At 36.8% G+C, this 18,920-nt stretch overlaps 2 pseudogenes; both read right to left on the bottom strand.

Moving 5' to 3' along the window:
• Positions 1 to 481: 481 nt before the first annotated feature.
• Positions 482 to 3,767, bottom strand: LOC137734009 (squalene monooxygenase SE1-like; annotated as a pseudogene).
• Positions 3,768 to 7,955: 4,188 nt separating this feature from the next.
• Positions 7,956 to 13,800, bottom strand: LOC137734008 (squalene monooxygenase SE1-like; annotated as a pseudogene).
• Positions 13,801 to 18,920: the final 5,120 nt, after the last annotated feature.

Below are 18,920 nucleotides of genomic sequence, written 5' to 3'. Positions count from 1 at the left end.
CGGTGCAGATGGTATTTTCAAAATTTTATACTCTTTCAAAAGCGGTTTGATATTGATATTTAGCCAGCAACAGTGGTTGAAAATGACCACAATTGTCCCTTGGCCGACCTTGCTGTTACATAATTCCGTTCCAGTGCTGCACTCTCTCCCAAACACCAACTTTTGAACGCTAAATCTCACCTACATGATTTTCCTGCTCAAAAGACGTTCAAACCTTTCAAAGGTACAGAAGTAGTAGTCTAGTCGCATGTTTGAAGACTTGATGAGCAGTACTAATTAAGTAAAAAATTAACTTGTAGATTATAGACGAACTGCAACAGTTAGATACAAGTTTCTTGTGGAATCCTGTTCCCTATTGCATAACAAATGCTAAAATTAAAGAATTGAGAACAATAATTTCTCTGCTTCCTATCCTAATTTCAGCAATGACACTCACCTTGTTTACGAGGGTAAATCCTAATATTTTGTTTTTTATTTTTTCTTAGCATATATGCTTCATACTTGTTTTGATTTTTCCATGAACAGGAGGAACTCTGTAATATTCTGGCATTGTTGCAGGAAAGAACATCTGTCTAACTCCTTCGTCTTTAATAATTGGGAATATGATTCTTAATGCAGTCTGAAAATTGAAAACCAATAGATTAGTTAGCAATTCATGTTTGTATGACTTATGTAACGAGCTTGCAGATGAGAAAGTACTGGCAGAATGAGTAAACATACCAAGGTCAATCTAGCCCCCAACCACAAGCTTTTCGGTGTAGGGAATGGAATCATTAAGCAGCCGACTCCATAGACAGCCATAGCAAAGAAATGGAGAAATAGGCTGATTGGACGAGTGTTAAGACGAGAGAGTAGAGATATTGGTCCATTTGAACATACGCCTCCGAGGCTCAAATAATCAAAACATGCTTCACGCATTTCTTGTCTTGCAGGGTCAGGTGATGCACAAAACACCTTGCAAAGGGCACCAGCTAATGTGTTTATGGTAGATGAGACTGGCTGCAATGAAAATTAACCAATTCCATCGGACACATTTCATATGCATGATATTTTTATACATTTGATTTGATGTGCTATGTTATCAGATTGTAAATCTGAACCGGACGTATGTCGGACAGTCTAATAAGATGAAATTTTCTTTTACATATTGGAAATGTGCTTATATACCTTGCGGAGTGTGTAGAATGATTCGAGATACTCACACAACAGAGGTGCATCGTTGAAATCAGTCAGGGGTCTCAGAAGATCCCTTAGAAGAACAATGTCGGAAAGAGTGACTGTCTGTTGGAACCCCCAATCCCACATCGGACAGAGGGAGAAGAGAAGAGTGCTTTAAATAGAAATACCCCTCTCTAATTAACACCGAGGCCTTTTGTGATAAAACCCCACACCTGAGGATTGTGCAGGTGGTTAAGTGGGGACAGTATCGGTGTTGTTGGAGTGGGCCCTCGGCCCGTCGACCTGAAAATTTCCACATGGTATCAGAGCCAGGGGACGGGCCCGTACTGCCACGTGATTGGGTGGGTCCCCATTGGCCCCGCGTGACTGTCCACGTAGGCCAAAGATGCCACGTGTTTGGGTGGGTCCCCATTGGCCCCGCGTGATTGGGTGAGTCCCGACATGGCTCCACGTGGTTGCCGATGTGTGGAAATTCACGTGTGACCCATAAGTGGGGTCTCACGTGCGGGGGAATGTTGGAACCCCCAGTCCCACATCGGACAGAGGGAGAAGAGAAGAGTGCTTTAAATAGAAATACCCCTCTCTAATTAACACTGAGGCCTTTTGTGATAAAACCCCACACCTAAGGATTGTGCAGGTGGTTAAGTGGGGACAGTATCGGTGTTGTTGGAGTGGGCCCTCGGCCCGTCGACCTGAAAATTTCCACACTGTCATTCCTCCTCCGGTTAAAGGATGTCTCATGTTGAATGCGTCCCCCAATAAAATTGCACCAGAAGTGGGTCGGGGAGCAGCCGGCATGCTTTTGCGGTTAAAGGATGTCTCATGTTGAATGCGTCCCCCAATAAAATTGCACCAGAAGTGGGTCGGGGAGCAGCCGGCATGCTTTTGTTTGCATTGTTCTGATGATTCCTTTATCAACCGTTGCTAGAAAAGCCTTTAAAAGTTGACGGGGAACCTAAGTGCTGCTGATAGGATAAAAGAGGATGGGTGAAGGATCTCCCAAAATCACATGTCCATGGTTTGCATGAGGAAGCTCACAGTTCTCCAAGATCAAACCGACGAAGCATGATGGATTTTCAATCAGCAGTATTAATAAAAAGTTAGTCCTCCTGTTGTTCTCCTGGAAGAGCAAACATTTTCCATGCTAATATATATAGGAAATGCTCAAGATTCCAAATGTCAAAGAGGAATAATTTACATTTGGAATAGAGATGGAGCGGCGAAGATTTGAAAAGCAGCCATCGCATACTATTGTAAGAGGAGCATATGTTCTCATCTCCTCTCCAGCCTTGTTCTTGTACATCACTCCTTTGATGGTGCTTTTTTCCTCAAGTAGAGTCGTCACAGTTCCTTGTTCCAATTTCACACTGTAGAGAAAACATTATGATACATGAGTAAGAGGTGGAAAATAAATTACATCAAAACAATAAAAAAAATGGAAAATGATGTTCGCATCATAATCGAATTACGAAGGAAAACGGTAATTTACTCTGGCAGAGTTGCTGCCCTTTCACGCATTCTTTGGATGAAACGCTTGTTGTGGAAGCTTCTTCCGACAATATCTGAAACTATATGTTTCCTAGGGATAAGACAGTTTCGTGTCATTGTCATTTTTTTTTTTTTTTTGGAAGGACGTGTCATTGTCATTTTTGTAAATAGCATAACCAAACACTTTCTGAGCATCAATGGACTCATTAGCACAATCTTCAAGACCTAATTCAATCAAACTTGAGATAGCCTCCAGGTTGCAACAGTTTAAAAATTCTGTCCGGCTCGCTTAGGTCCCTTTCGATCACATGTACACGCCGTCCTTCCTATATTTATTTAACACGAAGCAAAACTCATGGTTAATTACTCAGCCTTGTAAAAACTAATGATATTTACAACCGGCCGCTCGGGAAACCAAAGTTCTTCAGTGTAAACAAGATTAACATTGTTTGGACTGCACTATTGGAATTAGCTCCCAACATAGGCAAATCAAATAGAAGAGAATAAAGGAATTAGCTTATTTAAAATTCTAATTAGTTTATTACTCTCTTAGACAAATGTTGGTGAGAAACATTTAAAAGCACATTTAGAGGGCAGTATTAATACTGTGGTATGGTCCATAAATATTGCTTTTCCCTTTAAAAACGATTCTCAAGTATTTTCAACTATGAAAGTGAGTTTTGAAGGACTCGTTCATATGCATGCCTTATTAAGAAAATAAATCAATCAATAATGAATAAAAATGTCAGAAAAACACAGCTTCAAGTTTTGCTACTTAGCTTAATGATCTGGGTTGCTGAGGAAAATAAAGTTGAAGAAAAAAAAAAAACCTAGAAACCTTGACCATAAACTGATCAATAGAGAATATCAAGAATGATCACCTTGCCAAGAGTGTAAGCAAGAGCAGCACCAGCAACTCCGCCTCCGACAATGACAACGTCCGTACTTTTCTCAATCTCGGGCGTAAGAAAAACACCGGTTGCCGACACATTTGCAACATCGACCTTCTTCTTTTCGCCGAAAGTGGTGTTTATGATGACGAATAAAACAGAACTCAACAGAGAAACCAAGACACCAGCAAGAACATACTCGCAAGCCATATTTAATTAATATTTTCTTTGATTTCTTTTCGCTGTGATTTGTAATCTGATTTCGCTGTGATTTGTAATCTGTGAAAGTGTCCAATGCTGATGATTGTTATGAGACAGCAATGGAGACTGAATGCGCTTATATAGAGTTAAGTATTGTCAGTGGCGGATTTAGGATTTCAAGATTGAGGTCCCAAGATAAAAGTTTAAAAAAAAAAAAATTAGACTGATTTAGTTCCATAGCACTATTTTTTATTGAATTTAGTTAATTGAATAATCAAAATTAATCAACCACATCAAGTGGCCAAGTGGTAAGGGCTCGGATTTCGGCTCTTAAAATACAAAAAAAGGGAGGTCCCGGGTTCGATGCTCCAAGCTAGTGAGTCTGCTTGATTATGGCCAGGAAAAAACTTAAATGAATTTGGAAGAAATAAAATTAGGCAGCTAGAGGTGGTGGAACTGTAAATGGTGCTAAGGGATGGGGTAACTTGGGTTTAAAGTTGGGAGGTTGCAACGATTTGGAGGATTAAAACAAAAATTAGAAACTTCTTCTTCTTCTTTATAAGCACTGCATGCATGCACATTCATGGAGGCAACTAGCCTCTTCATTGCACCTGCCCAAATTGTTAGAGAGTCTCGAAGATCGATCATAAGTGTTTCTTTGAGCTTCTGAAGGATCTCGGAACCTCCCGGGTCCCTATATGGATCCGTCCATGTTGGGCAAATTAAGGATAAAGCTTCTGTGTAGGCGCCTACCACCATGACTACTTTGCTAATAGGCATGTGGGAATAAGTGATCAGAAATGATTAAATGTACGAAATGAAACAGATTTTTATTTTATTTTTTGTAAGCATATATAAAAGTGGTTCACGCATGATTAAATAAGCAGTCATACCTTTGTTTTTTATATTTGCAAGTATAATGTTCAATTAAATACGGAGAGTAGCGACATCAGGTCAGGCATGAGAGCAATGGGGAAGTTGGGTCAAGTTATAGGTGTTGTGGACTGCGGACTTATACTTTGTCAAAGTACTCGCTAATAAAATATTTGTCATGACATTTTGTTTATCTTTTATTTGGGGAATTAATTGGAATCCATTTCTTACCATCTCAATGGAAAGACTTTTTTACTTTATTATAAAAAAGGGACTAGCTAATGGTTTTCCCACGGTAACTTACCTTTTTAAGAGTTGTGAAGATTCATAAAGATATTTCAGCTTTTAATGAAAAGACTTGAGTAACCTGCCACTAAAGAATGAATTCATTCAAATAAACTTCGAAGTTTAGGGCAGTTTACTTATCAGTAAAGCATAATTAAGGAATCGGATAATCTAGTAAAAATTTGGATGAACATAAAACTAATTAGGACGAGAGTCGAAACCATTAACAATATTAACACCTACTGACCACACCAGCAGTTTAATAAAGGGGAAACTTGATATAAGTCCAATTTTTTGAGCCAATAGTAGGAATAGTCCAGTTTATTAAAATAAGTCCAATTTGTTATATTTAATTATTTAATTATCAATAGTTATCTGTTCAATGATAAGATTTATTATAAAAATCAAATTTCTTCCCAATTATCTCTTTGCTTATTTCTTTTTATTTATCTTTTTGTTATTTCTCATTCTTCCTCCTACTTTAAACCCCGTTTATAGATTTTATTTTTAATTTTTATAATCAACCTATATCACAGGTTAATTATATTTATCTACCTATATGACAAATTCTTTTTTTATAATCAACCTGTCACAGATTAATGTGTCTTACTTGTAGGTATGTTATGTTTTTTCTACATTTTAATTAGGTTTCATATCTCACGTATAGGTATTATATACATTCATATATTTGTTACTTGAGTTAGGGTAGAATGTTTTGTAGATAAATTATGTTAGTATATTAGTTTTTTTGTTATAAGATATTAAATATATTCTTTTGGAGTTGGAAAATGCATAATATTTGAAGATTTTAATTGATTTTTAATATTTTTAGAAAATATAAAATGAGTATAAAAGAAATAAAAACATATAATTAGATAACTGGACTCACTCCTAAAAACACTCTACATTTTTGGACCTGGATCTAAAAGCCCCTTTAATAAATTATATTTTACACTTATCCTAGTGGAATTTAAACACCTAGTGGAATTTAAACACTTATCCTATGCCACACCAGCAGTTTAATAAATTAAATAAAGATACGAGTACACAAATTTTTTTGAGCTAATTATATTTTACACCCTTTAAGTTAGAAGTGATTTCGAATTGGGCTATAAGGTTTTAACTTTTTCATATTACACCCTGAAATTTTAAAACTGTTCAATTTATGTCTTTTGTCTAACAAATTATTTGAATTCTCATAAAATTGAGGACATGGTGAGTGTGGAATCCGTAATTGGATGGACATGTTAGCCACATTTGTACCAAATTCACTAAAAACTCTCAATTTAATGGAAAATTAGACGTTCAAGCAGAACAAAATGTGTAAATTGATATAATTTCAAGCAGACTTCAAACCTTGAGAGTGTAAATATAGTTAGCCCAAAATTTACTTAACGAGGTAAAACTCCGACACGCAAGCAAAATTCTCTGCATACAGCCACGATAAAAATCTACTAAGGAAAAATCAAGACTCGGAGAATGTTTTTGGTTGTGGATAGAACCACTAAAAAGACAGTTTGATCATTCTCATTCTACAAGCTATACTCCATCTCATTACCAAACCCTAAACCAAAATCCCTAGCCGGCGGCCCTTTGCTCTGGCTTGGGGCCGATGGCAGCCTCCCTCCTCTTTTTCTAGCCCTGCACATGCATTTTCTCATGGATTGCATCATATCTAATTTTCATTTTAATATTGTTCTTCAACAAGTGCATCCTCAGCTCAAGAAAAGGAGAAAGGGGTTGCTTATGTGTTTTTCTTGTTAATATAAGTGAAGATCATGTCCCTTTTGACATTTGATAGATGAAAAATTGGAAGCCGAGCCAAGCTCGAATCTCTCCTTGTCCATAATCATTAATAAACTGAACAAGGATTTGAATTTGATGCAGTTCATGATATGCTTGACATTGCTTTAGGTTTGTCCATAAGGCCGAAAACACATACATCCGAAAATTGAGCTGTTGGTATTCCTATCTCACACCTCCTACCTGATTTGTATGTTATAGTGTTCTCGTGATGTGTTTATCGAATTTAAAGTTAGTAACTGGCTATTCAATTTTGGAATTGTTAGTTTGAGTTTCTATGTTTAGCAGTTGAGAATTCGTTGACTTGTGGTTCCTCGCTAATGATTTGTGCAGCGCTTGTTCGTATCGACTATATCAAAGATAAGGCTAAGGATTTGTCACAGGCCGAGTCTGCTACATTCATGGAAAGTTGCACTGTATTAGACCATAACCTCGGTGATGTTATTAGTCTCGAAGATATAACGACTTGTATTCGTACCGATTCAAGAAAGGGACCAATGAAAAGTTTAGATCTGGCAACAAGTTCTCAGTATTGTTTGGTAATTGCAAACAACAATGCCCCAGTTTCGGTGCACTGTCTAGTAATTAATGCCAATACCAATATGCTTCTAAGAACAACAAACGAGTCCTTTTATGCCGTTAGTAACTAAGTATTAATAATGTGTTGATAGCCATTTGTATTTCTTAAGGGTACTTCCGGTGGTGTTTCCAGAATTTTAAACTATTTCTAAAACGTATTGATATAGTTTCATAGCTGGCAAACAATGACACCAATTTTCCCTTCAGCCAACCCCATTGTCACATAATTACCTTCAAATGCTGCACTCTCTCCCAAACCCAGCAACCTTGGAACGTTCACGCTAATTCTCACCCGAGTTGGAATAAGCATGATGTTTGTATCGTTTACCAGAAGTATTTTCCCAGCCTACAAATCATGCTAAGATTTCAAAGGTCAATCTTGTGTGGCAGATATGCACTATTTTTATTTTTAGTTCCTGGCAATTAGTTGATGAACTTTGGTCACGTTCTTTCCGTACTAGAAGACAACACAAATAAACTACGGTAAATCAGAAGAAACAAAAAGTTAAACCAGCAAATTGCGGAAGCAGGCACTGTAAAGGTAGAGAAGGAGTTGTCAGATGTTTGAAGACTTGATGAGTACTAGTACTAATTAAATAAAAAATTTAAAAAGTGTAGATTATATACGAACTGCAACAGTTAGATACAAGTTTCTTATGGAATCCTGTTCCCTATTGCAGAACAACAAACGCTAAAAACAATTGAGAACAATAATTTCTCTAGTTTTCTTCTAATTTCAGCAATACCCTCACCTTTGTGGTGGTAAAAGCTAATATGATACAAGTATTTTGCTTTGCTTTTTTTCTTAACATACATGCTTCGTGCTTGTTTTGATTCGTCTGTGAACGGGAGGAACTCTGTAATATGCTGGGATTGTTGCAGGAAAGAACATCTGTCTAACTCCTTCGGCTTTAATAATCGGGAATATGATTCCTGATGCACACTGGAAATTGAAAACCAAAAGATTAGTTAGCAATTCATGTTTGTATTGTTCGTAATATGACTAATGTAACAAGCTTGCTGATGAGACAGTACTGGGAAAATAAGTAACATACCAAGATCAATCTAGCCCCCAACCGTATCCGTTTCGGCGTTGGGAATGGAATCATTAAGCGGCTGACTCCATAGACAGCCACAGCAAAGAAATGGAGAAACAGGCTGATCGGACGAGGGTTAAGACCGGAGAGTAGAGATATTGGTCCATTTGAACAGATGCCTCCAAGGCTCAAATAGTCAAAACATGCTTCACGCATTTCTTGTCTTGCGGGGTCAGGCGATGCACAGAACACCTTGTAAAGCGCACCGGCTAATGTGTTTATGGTAGATGACACAGGCTGCAATGAAAATTAACGAATGCCATCAAACACATTTTCACATGCATGATATATGACGTGTTATAGTGTCAGATTGAACAACATAACATGCCAAGTTGTCTTAAAAGTGAAAATTTTCTTTTACATATCGAGAATATTGATACATACCTTGCGGAGTGTGTAGAATGATTTGAGATAATCACACAAGGCAGGTGCATCGTTGAAATCACTTAGCGGTCTCAGAAGATCCCTAAGAAGAACAATGTCAGAAAGAGCCACAGTCATTCCTCCTCCTGTTAAAGGATGTCTCATCTTGAGCATCCCCTAGTAAAATTGCACCAGGAGTGGGCTGTGGAGCAGCCGGCATGCTTTTGTTTTGCATTGTTCTGATGATTCCTTTATCAACCGCTGCTAGAAAAGCCTTTAAGAGCTGATGGGGAACCTGAAACAGCACATTCCTCATATTAGTCCCTTTCCATCGAAATGACATGAAATTGAAACTTACTAAAGTCAAGCAAAGTAATAGATACCTGAGGAGCCACGACAGTTTTCAAATACTGAGCCATTTCGCCGTTAGCTACTGAAGGTACTTTTGTGCCAGGAACATCTACCAAACAACGAACCTCGGTACTACTGATAGGATAAAACAGGATGGGTGAAGGGTCTCCCAGAATCACATGTCCATGATTTGCATGAGGAAGCTCACAGTTCTCCAAGATCAATCCGACGAAGCAGGACGGATTTTCAATCTACAGTAAATAGACATGTTAGTTTTGTTGCTCTCATGAAAGTGCAAACACTTACATGCTAAAATATAAAAGAAATGCTCGAGTTTCTAAAGATGCAATAAATTACATTTGAAGTAGAAATAGAGCGACGCAGATTTGAAAAGCATCCATCGCACACTATTGTTAGCGGAGCATATGTTCTCATCTCCTTTCCGGCCTTGTTCTTGTACATCACTCCCTTGACGGTTCCCTTTTCTTCAAGTAGTGTTGTCACTGTTCCTTGTTCCAATTTTACACTAGAGAAAAAAAAAATAGAGGAGCCATGAGTACCGGTACAAATGAAATTACATCGAAGAAGATTATCTTCTTATCATATTTCGAAGGAGAATGGAATTTATGTACTTTGGAAGAGTTGCTGTCTTTTCGCGCATTCTTTGGATGAAACGCCCGTTGTGAAAACTTCTCCCAGCTATATCTGAACTGTATGTTTCCAAGGGATAAGACAGTTTCGTGTCATTGCCATTCTTGTAAAGGGCATAACCAAACACTTTCTGAGCATCAATGGACTCGTTAGCACAATCTTCAAGACCTAATTCAATCAACTTGAGATAGCCTCCAGGCTGCAATAGTTCACCAACAATTCTGTCTGGCTCACTGAGGTCCCTTTCGATCATATGTATACGCCGTCCTTCCTATATTTATTTAACAAGAAGCAAAACTCATGGTTAATTACTCAGCCTTGTTAAACTAACGATATTTACAACCGGCCGCACTGGAAACCAAGGTCTTTCAGTGTGAACAAGATTAATATTGTTTGGACTGCACTATTGGAATTAGCTCCCAACATAGGCAAATCAAATAGAAGAGAACAAAGAAATAGCTTATTTAAAATTCTGATTAGTTTAATATTCTCTTAAACTGATGTTAGTGAGAAACATTTAAAAACATTAATTGAAAACACGGGGAACAAGTATATAATGAGTGTTTATCAAAGTATTCAATAAGTTTTCAATAATTTATTGAAAAAATAAAATGCAAAATGAAAGTTATCTATTTTCTGTCTAAGTGAGAGTCACAACCCAAGCGAGTGCCTAGGCAGGTCTAGACACTCTTTCTTAATTTTCAAATGCCTAGAGATTAATTGAGTGTTAGGCCCTGCCTGGGCAGTGATAGGCGGAAATTTTTGGAACCATGTTTCTATTGAACATTCATTAATCATTCATTCATCTTGTTTTTACTTGACCATAAACTGATGATGAGGATAAAGAGAAAGATATAATGATCACCTTGCCAAGAGTGTAAGCAAGAGCAGAACCAGCAACTCCAGCACCGACAATGACAATGTCCGTACTTTTCTCAATCTCGGGCGCAAGAAAAACACCGGTTGCCGACACGTTTGCGACATCGTCCTTCTTTTTTCCCCTGAAAGTGGTGTTTATGATGACGAAGAAAACAGAACTCAACAGAGAAACCAAGACACCAGCAAGAGCATATTTGTAAACCATACTTGATTAATATTTTTCTTTAATTTCTTTTCGCTGTGATTTGTAATCTGTGGAAGTGCTTGATGTTTATGATTGTTATGAAACAGCAATGGAGGCTGAATGCGCTATATAGAGAGAGTTAAGTATCGTTGTTGGGCAAAGGATGAAGCTTCTGTGTAGGCGCCTACCATGACTTCTTTGCTGATAGGTATGTGGGAATAAGTTATCAGAAATTATTAAATGTAGGAAATAAAACAGGTTTTTTATTTTATTTTATTTTTACAAGCATATATAAAAGAGGTTCACGCATGATTAAATAAGCAGTCATACTTTCGTTTTTTTCATATTTGTAAGTATAATACTCAATTAAATATGGAGAGTGGAGACATTAGACATGAGAGCAACGGGGATGTTGGGTCAAGTTTTAAGTGCGGAGGACTGTGGACTGTGGACCAATATTTTGTCAAAGTACTCGCTAATAAAATATTTATCATGATATATTGACATTTTGTTTATCTTTTATCTGTGGAATTTGTTGGAGTCAATTTATCTTTTATTTGTGGAATTTGTCGGTGTCAATTTCTCACAAGCTCAATAGAATGACTTGAACAACCTGCAACTAAAGGACGAAATTTAATTTAGGGCAGATTACTTATCAGTAATAGAGAATTAAGAAATCGGATAAGCTAGTGAAAATGTGGATGAACAGTAAACTAATTAGGACGATAGTTGAAACAGTTAACAAAATGAATTAGCACCTAATGACGGAGTGAAATTTAAACATTGTTTCAATCTTATATTAAACCAGCAGTTTAGTAAATTAAATAAACTTTTTAACCAAATGATTATTCAAAGTAAATAAGATTTAAGCATGATTAAATAAGCAATCATAATTTTTTTTTTAAATTATTTGTAAGTATAATATTCAATTAAATATGTTTAGTGGAGATATTAGACATGAGAGCAACGGCGAAGTTAAGTCAAGTTACAAGTGTGAAGGACTGTGGACTGTTGAGCAATACTTTGTCAAAGTACTTGTTAATAAAATATTCATCATGACTTTTTGTTTATCTTTTGTTTGGGGAATTTGATGGGAGAGTCCATTTCTCACAAGCTCAACGGAAAGACTTGGATAACCTGCCGCTAATGAACGAAATTTCGGGCAATTTACTTATGATTAATGGACAATTAAGGAATCGGATAATTTAGTGAAAATATGGATGAATTGAAAACTAATTAGGATGAGAGTTGAAACCGTTAACAAAATAATTAACACCTACTGACCCAGTGGAATTGAAAAATTGTATTAATCTTATAACTCACCAGTAGTTTAGCAAATTAAATATGTTTTTAACCAAAATGGCTCTTCAGGTTATCATAACTCCTAGATTTGGTTCATGAGATTTAAAATCAATAGAAGTGGTTATTAAATTTGTCCATTATCAACTATTTTGAAACTTCCGTGGAAAATCTCCATTAAGACTAAAATGACACGAACACTCTTAAATTTTGTCAAATCATTTTGGTCATTTGTTTATTAAATTAAGGGTATTTTTATTTCTTATTCAGTAGATATTTTACAAGAAATGACCAAAATTATTGATGGTGAACAAACTCTGAGATCACTTATGTCAATTTCAAATTTCAGAACTAAAGTGAGAAATAATACCAATATCATGAATCATTTTAGTTAAAATGCCAATTAAATAAAGAGACGAAGTACACAACAATTTATGGCTAAATTACATTTCACACTCTTTAGATTTAAGGTGAGTTTCAAAATGGACCATATGGTTTTAACTTTTTCACGTAATCTGAAATTTTACACCTTTAGGTTTGGGGTGATTTGAAGGAAAATTAATGTACACCATTTATTTTCTTTCTACACCCAATTTATCATTTTTTTATCTTGAAATTTTAAATTTATCCAACATTGTCTTTCTACACCCAAAAACAATAAAAAAATAAAAATAAAAAATAAAAAAAATAAAAAAACCTGAAGCGAGTTTTTGATTTGTCCTCCTAATCAACCAAGAAATGGGCTGCAAGAAGGGAAGCACATGAGGCTCATCCTCTGCAAGCACCATGAAAGAGAGGCAGCATAGTCATGGCTTCTGCCGATAGAGGAGTAAAGGCAGCAGTAAAGAATTTCTCTCTGCGGCCGAAATCAAGTCTGCAAAGTGAAGATTTCCAACATCCGACATCATTCAATTGTGAGAACAGCAAAGCGAAGTTCAAAGCTGAAAATTGGCAAGAACTTTGTTCATTGTTTAAAAATTGATCAAGTTATTGTACTGGGCGTATGTGCTATTGTGTGAGCAGTGTGCGGGTGAAAAGCTAGAAGCTTGAGCCTAGCACCAAAACAACACAAAGTGTCAGGAAAGCTCTTCCATAACATGTCAAAGAAACAAGTTAGGATCTTCCCTTGAGAAAGCCAATTCTCTGAGTTCTTAAAGAAATAGATGTTTGGGAGAATCCACCATGGGCAACTCGAAAACAAAAGGGCAGCAAAGAGAAGAAAGCAAAGCTTTCCTCCTGTCCAAATTTGATGATGGCAGCAAAGGAGCAACAAAGAATAAAAGCGCATTTTCTTGTTAGCTCACCCTGAAAGAATATAAAAACAAAAGTGGACACCTTCAAGAAGATGAAGATGAACATGGCAGCATATATAGGAGCATAAAGAAGTATCCAAAGTTAGCAATCCAGGCATAGAAGAGGATAAGAAAATCACTCATGTCAAGAAATCCGGAGGCAAAAAAGGGCAGTTTTTAGAGCTCTTGTGACATCCATGTTGGCATCAAAATCCGAAGATCGAAAGAGCTTGGCATATAGAGAAAGCCAATGAAAGGTGAAGACCAAAGATCAAGTTTCACAAGCCAAAGAAGTTCAAGGAAGATCAATAACTTCACATTAAGGGGGAGTGTTGAAATATTAACGTAAAGTTGTATTAATTGTTTAATGCAACTAGAACTAATGATTGCTTGGTGTTAGGAAGGCCACGTAGTATCTGAGAGTGAATATCCACACCAAGTAAATATGAGAGCTAATCTTCATCAAATAAAGTGTAGTGTGCAAAAGAAGCCGAGTAAGTAGACTTTTCATATATGAGTAACTCCACCGTGAACCTCTCTAAGGCTATTCACTATTTAATCAACTCAATAAATAATAACTGCTTTTAATGAGTAATTGCATTTTGTATTTTTACTGTTGCAATTGAATAGCCTTAGCAATATGCAATAAAATATTAGTTTTTTTTTTAAATAATACAAAATAATTTTATTTGTAATTTCGAATAAGATTTTTAGTCGTTTTTGTTGCGTCACATGTCATTATCCGAAAAGACAATTATTGGTGATGGATTTCGATAAGATTTTTATCCAATGTCATCGTGCTACGTGTCGTTACCTTTTCAGAATTTTTGAGGATAGATTTCGATTAGATTTTAAATCGTTCTCGTTGCGCCACGTGCAAGATTCTAAAAAACGCTAGGCGCTAGTTGGGCGGAGGGTTGACGCCTAGCACCTAGGCGGCTAGGCGGGGTCTAGACGGATTTAGGTAAATTTCTTGTATATCTTGTAAATAAGTGTATATTGACATTTACAAAAAAATTATACAAGCATGAAATTCCTAAATAAAAAAAAAATAAAATGCCTATCTAACAAGTCTTAAAAATCAATAGTGAACTGACAGCTTGATAATATATGTTTTTTTTATTATTAATAGCACCTGATGCTATGGAAGTATACCTAACACCTGATGCTATGGAAGTATGGATGGACTGACAACCCATTTTCTTTTAGAAGGTCAAGATGCTAGCTGTCTGAATGGACAGAAACCAAAAATGAAAAATAAATAAAGACAGTGATCACGTGGGTGTGGAAGGAAGAGAGAGAATCTCTCTCATCTTCTTCCTCTTCACAAGAACACAAACCAAACGTTCATGAAGTCTAGAAAAACCAGAACAAAGCTAATCCGCATTCATCCTTTCTCAAGTTTGAATACAGAAAAAATTGAAATTCCCAGACCGCCTAGTCCACCTAGTCGCCCGCTTAGGCCACTCAGGCCGCCTCGGCGAGCGCCTAATGCCTATCTCGATTTTGCTCTCGATTATGCATTAATCGAGGCGGTTGGCCACCGCCCAACGCCTAGGCCGATTTTTAGAACACTGGCCACGTGTTATTATCTGAAAAGATAATTATTGGTGATGGATTTTGATAAGATTTTTATCCAATGCCATTGTGCCACGTGTCGTTACCTTTTTAGAATCTTTGAGGATAGATTTCGATTAGATTTTTAAATAATAACGGCATGCCACGTGGCACTATCTACAACATAATCCTTTCTGAATCCTCCATATAACTCATCATCCATCCTCTGAAATCTCACACCAATTTTCTCAAGATCTCTATCATTATTCATAGTTTCTGTTTCATTCTTCACCAAAATCAAAATATGTATCATTATTCATAGTTTCTACTTCCTTCTTACAATGTCTTCTTCTTCTTCAAGAATGTGGTGGCAAATTGATCAGTAAGAGGAAGAATTGTTTAACCAATCAGAAGGAACGTTCAATTTCCAGGTGGCCCAAAATGAGATGGAAGAGGATGATGAGTGTAGAAGGAAAGATGACGATGCAAGAATGACCAGAGCCTCACATTCCCATCGAGTCATTCAAGTTATGGCTCAGATCTCCAGGCCCAGCCGTTTCTGAAACCTTGATAGAAGCAGGTAACGATGAGGTGCGGAGCTCTTGGACAATTATTTTGTCTGTAACAGTGCATTCCCTGATACATACTTCAGACGTCGTTTTAGAATGGAACGACATTTGTTCAACAAAATCATGATTGCTGTTTACAACCATGATTCTTACTTTGTGCAAAAGAATGATGCTTTTGGTGTTATGGGTCTCCTTCCTGAGCAAAAAATTATTGCTGCGATGCGGATGCTTACGTATGCAGCATCTGCAGACCAAGTGGATGAGATAGCGAGGATAGGGAAATCAACCATTCTTAAGTCCCTGATGAGGTTTTGCAGAACAATTGAATCTATCTACACCACAGAGTACCTCAGAAAACCTATTAACATGGACTTGCAAAGGCTTCTGAAGAAGGCCGAGATGTGAGGTTTTCTTGGGATGATTGGAAGCATCGATTGTATGCACTGGAAGTGGAAAAACTGTCCAAGTGCATGGCAAGACGCTTATGGGGAAAGAAAATTAGCAAAAAGTATCATTTTGGAGGCGGTGACATCTTTTGATACATGGATTTGGCACACATTTTTTGGGGTTTTGGGAGCTCAAAATGACCTCAACGTCCTTGCCCAATCCTCATTGTTCAACGATGACCTGCAAGGAAAGGCACCAAAATCATGTATTGCGTCAACAGACATATGTACGATGGGCCATACTACCTAGCAGACGGCATTTACCCAAGGTGGTCATCATTTGTCAAAACAGTGCCACATCCGCGAGGTGCAAAGGAAAAACACTTTGCAAGCTGTCAAGAGGGGTGCAGGAAGGATGTGGAGCGTTATTTTGATATCCTCCAAGCTCGCAGGCGATTGTCAGGGGTGCTGCGAGAATGTTTGATGTAGAGTCGCTTTGATCCATCATGATGACGTGCATCATTCTTCACAACATAATTGTGGAAGATGAGTACGATTATGATGTCGTTAATGAATATGAGCCAGACACGATGAACAATTCAAGAACACGTATATATTATGCTCATGACGCCACCGAAGAACCCGTGCAACATAAGCCATTAGAAATGGATGGACGTTACAATGAATTGATCATTCAACGATATACTGCACTTCAAAATTCATATATACACAATGCCCGACAAATTGACTTGATAAAGCACTAGTGGGAATTGAAACAAGCTCAAGATACTTAAGTTCATTTAATGTGTTTGTTTTTATTTGGTGTGTTTATTTAATTTTATTTGGTGTGTTTTTTTTAAGTTCATTTAGTGAGTCTTTTATTATTTGGTATGTTTATGTAATTTTATTTGGTGTGTTAATAAATTACCAAATTAAATAAATTTACTCTCACTTTAAATAAAGTACTAAATTCAATAAATTGGAAACAACATAAAATACTCTATTCAATAAATAATAAATTACAACCCAAAATGATTGGAAAATTATGAGCTCCGATTACAAAAAGTACTATATTCATCATCATTTAACCAATTTGTGGTGCTAGGATGATCTTCTCTTGTCGTGCAAAGACCATCTCCTCTTGCTCTCGCTGCTCTTGCACGCCTCCTTCACACCATTTCCGCTTTCTCCGACTTCCAAAAATATTTAGAATTTGGAGACTTCCCTTCTAAAGGCGTGTTCATAATGTCACGATCTTGTTGAGTCATTCTTTCTTCTCTAACATGTTCCCTTTCTTGCCTAAGTAGCTCTCTTTCCCTCTCATTACCTTGAAATGCTCTCTTAACAGCTGCAGCTTTTGCCTCCTCTCTACCTTATCAGCCTCAAATTTCACCATATCCCGCGCCAAAGTCAATTCACCTTGGCGAGCAAGTTCTTCCATATACTTTGCATAATCATTCTTGGAAGCACTCCCTTTTCTCTTTGAAGCCTTTTTACCTTGAGGCCTAATTGGATAACGGGTCAACCCTGACACTTATTCAGGGGGCGTTTCGGGCACTTTTGCTGCATCATCTTCATGAACATGCGAGGCATGATCCGGTGTAAAGTGTAGAGGGGTGCTATTCATGAAAACTTCTGCACCGACAGGCACAACTCTAAATTTAGGACAATCTTTGACAATATTCCAACATTCCCACGGGGTGAATGATTTGTTTTTGGGTTTGGTTTTGGCATTATTGTCACATCCCGGCTCAGGCCCCCACCACAACCCAGGCTCGACTCCACCGTAGCACGATATTGTCCGTTTTGAGCCCCGACCACACCCTCATGGTTTTGTTTCTGGGAACTCACACGAGCAAAACTTCCCAGTGGGTCACCCATCCTAGGAATGCTCTCGTGCACTACTCGCTTAACTTCAGAGTTCCTATGGAACTCAAAGCCAGTGAGCACCCAAAAGGCCTCGTACTAGGTAAAGATAGGGATATACATATAAGGCTTTCATGATCCACTCTCCTGGACGATGTGGGATGTTACAATTGTACCAAGCTTGTGCTTGAAGTTCCTACACAATGCGGGAGAAGAAATAATTATAATGAAAGTAGGTAACAAATAAATAATACAAACAAATAATTATAATCAAAGAAAGGTAACAAATAAATGATACAAAAAAATAATTATAATGAAAGTAGGTAACAAATAAATAATACAAACAAATAATTATAATCAAAATAGGTAACAAATAAACAATACAAACAAATAATTATAAGGGAAGTAGCTAATAATTAAATAATACAAACAAATAATTATAATCAAGGTATGTAACAAATAAATAATACAAACAAATAATTATAATGAAAGTAACTAATAATTAAATAATACAAACAAATAAATAACATATTGTTACCTGATCCGCTAAATTTTCCCCACTTCAAGGATTAGAACTAGCTTGTGCCAAGGCGTCTCTCTACATACTAAGCGATCGGCTAAGTAATTTTCAACGACTGGACATCGATTCTTTGGTTCTTTTTCCACCCATTTTCTCAAGATAATTGGTATGAATATAAGACTCCACATTTCTCGCAACTGCATCTCATTACCCATAAGTGAATTATGAGTAACTTCAACCTAACTACTACACAACGCAACATCTTCAAGAAACATCCAATTCATACTTGCATCATTAGTCATTTTGTTGGAAAAAAATTGGATTGAAACTTTGAGAGAAAGATAGGAATATGGTTGAAAGTAGTTGAGAAAATATGAAATTGTGGTGTAAGATAAAAGATAATGAGAAGGTATTTAGAGAAAAGTGAAATCAATTTTTTTTCGGATTTTTATTCATTTTTTACATTTTTTTTAATTTTTATTCAACTAATTAATCTCTGCCGTTGGATTAAAAAAATTTGAATTCCAACACTTCAGATTGTGCCATGTGGCACAACGGTAACATTTCTGATTTTTAAAACTGTTTTTTCTTTTAAATTTATAAAGGCA

This window comes from Pyrus communis, chromosome 5, assembly GCF_963583255.1.
Source record: "Pyrus communis chromosome 5, drPyrComm1.1, whole genome shotgun sequence".
NCBI classification, from domain to species: Eukaryota; Viridiplantae; Streptophyta; class Magnoliopsida; order Rosales; family Rosaceae; genus Pyrus; species Pyrus communis.
The sequence above is the reverse complement of the archived record's forward strand: the minus strand, read 5'-3'. Positions and strand labels throughout refer to the sequence as shown.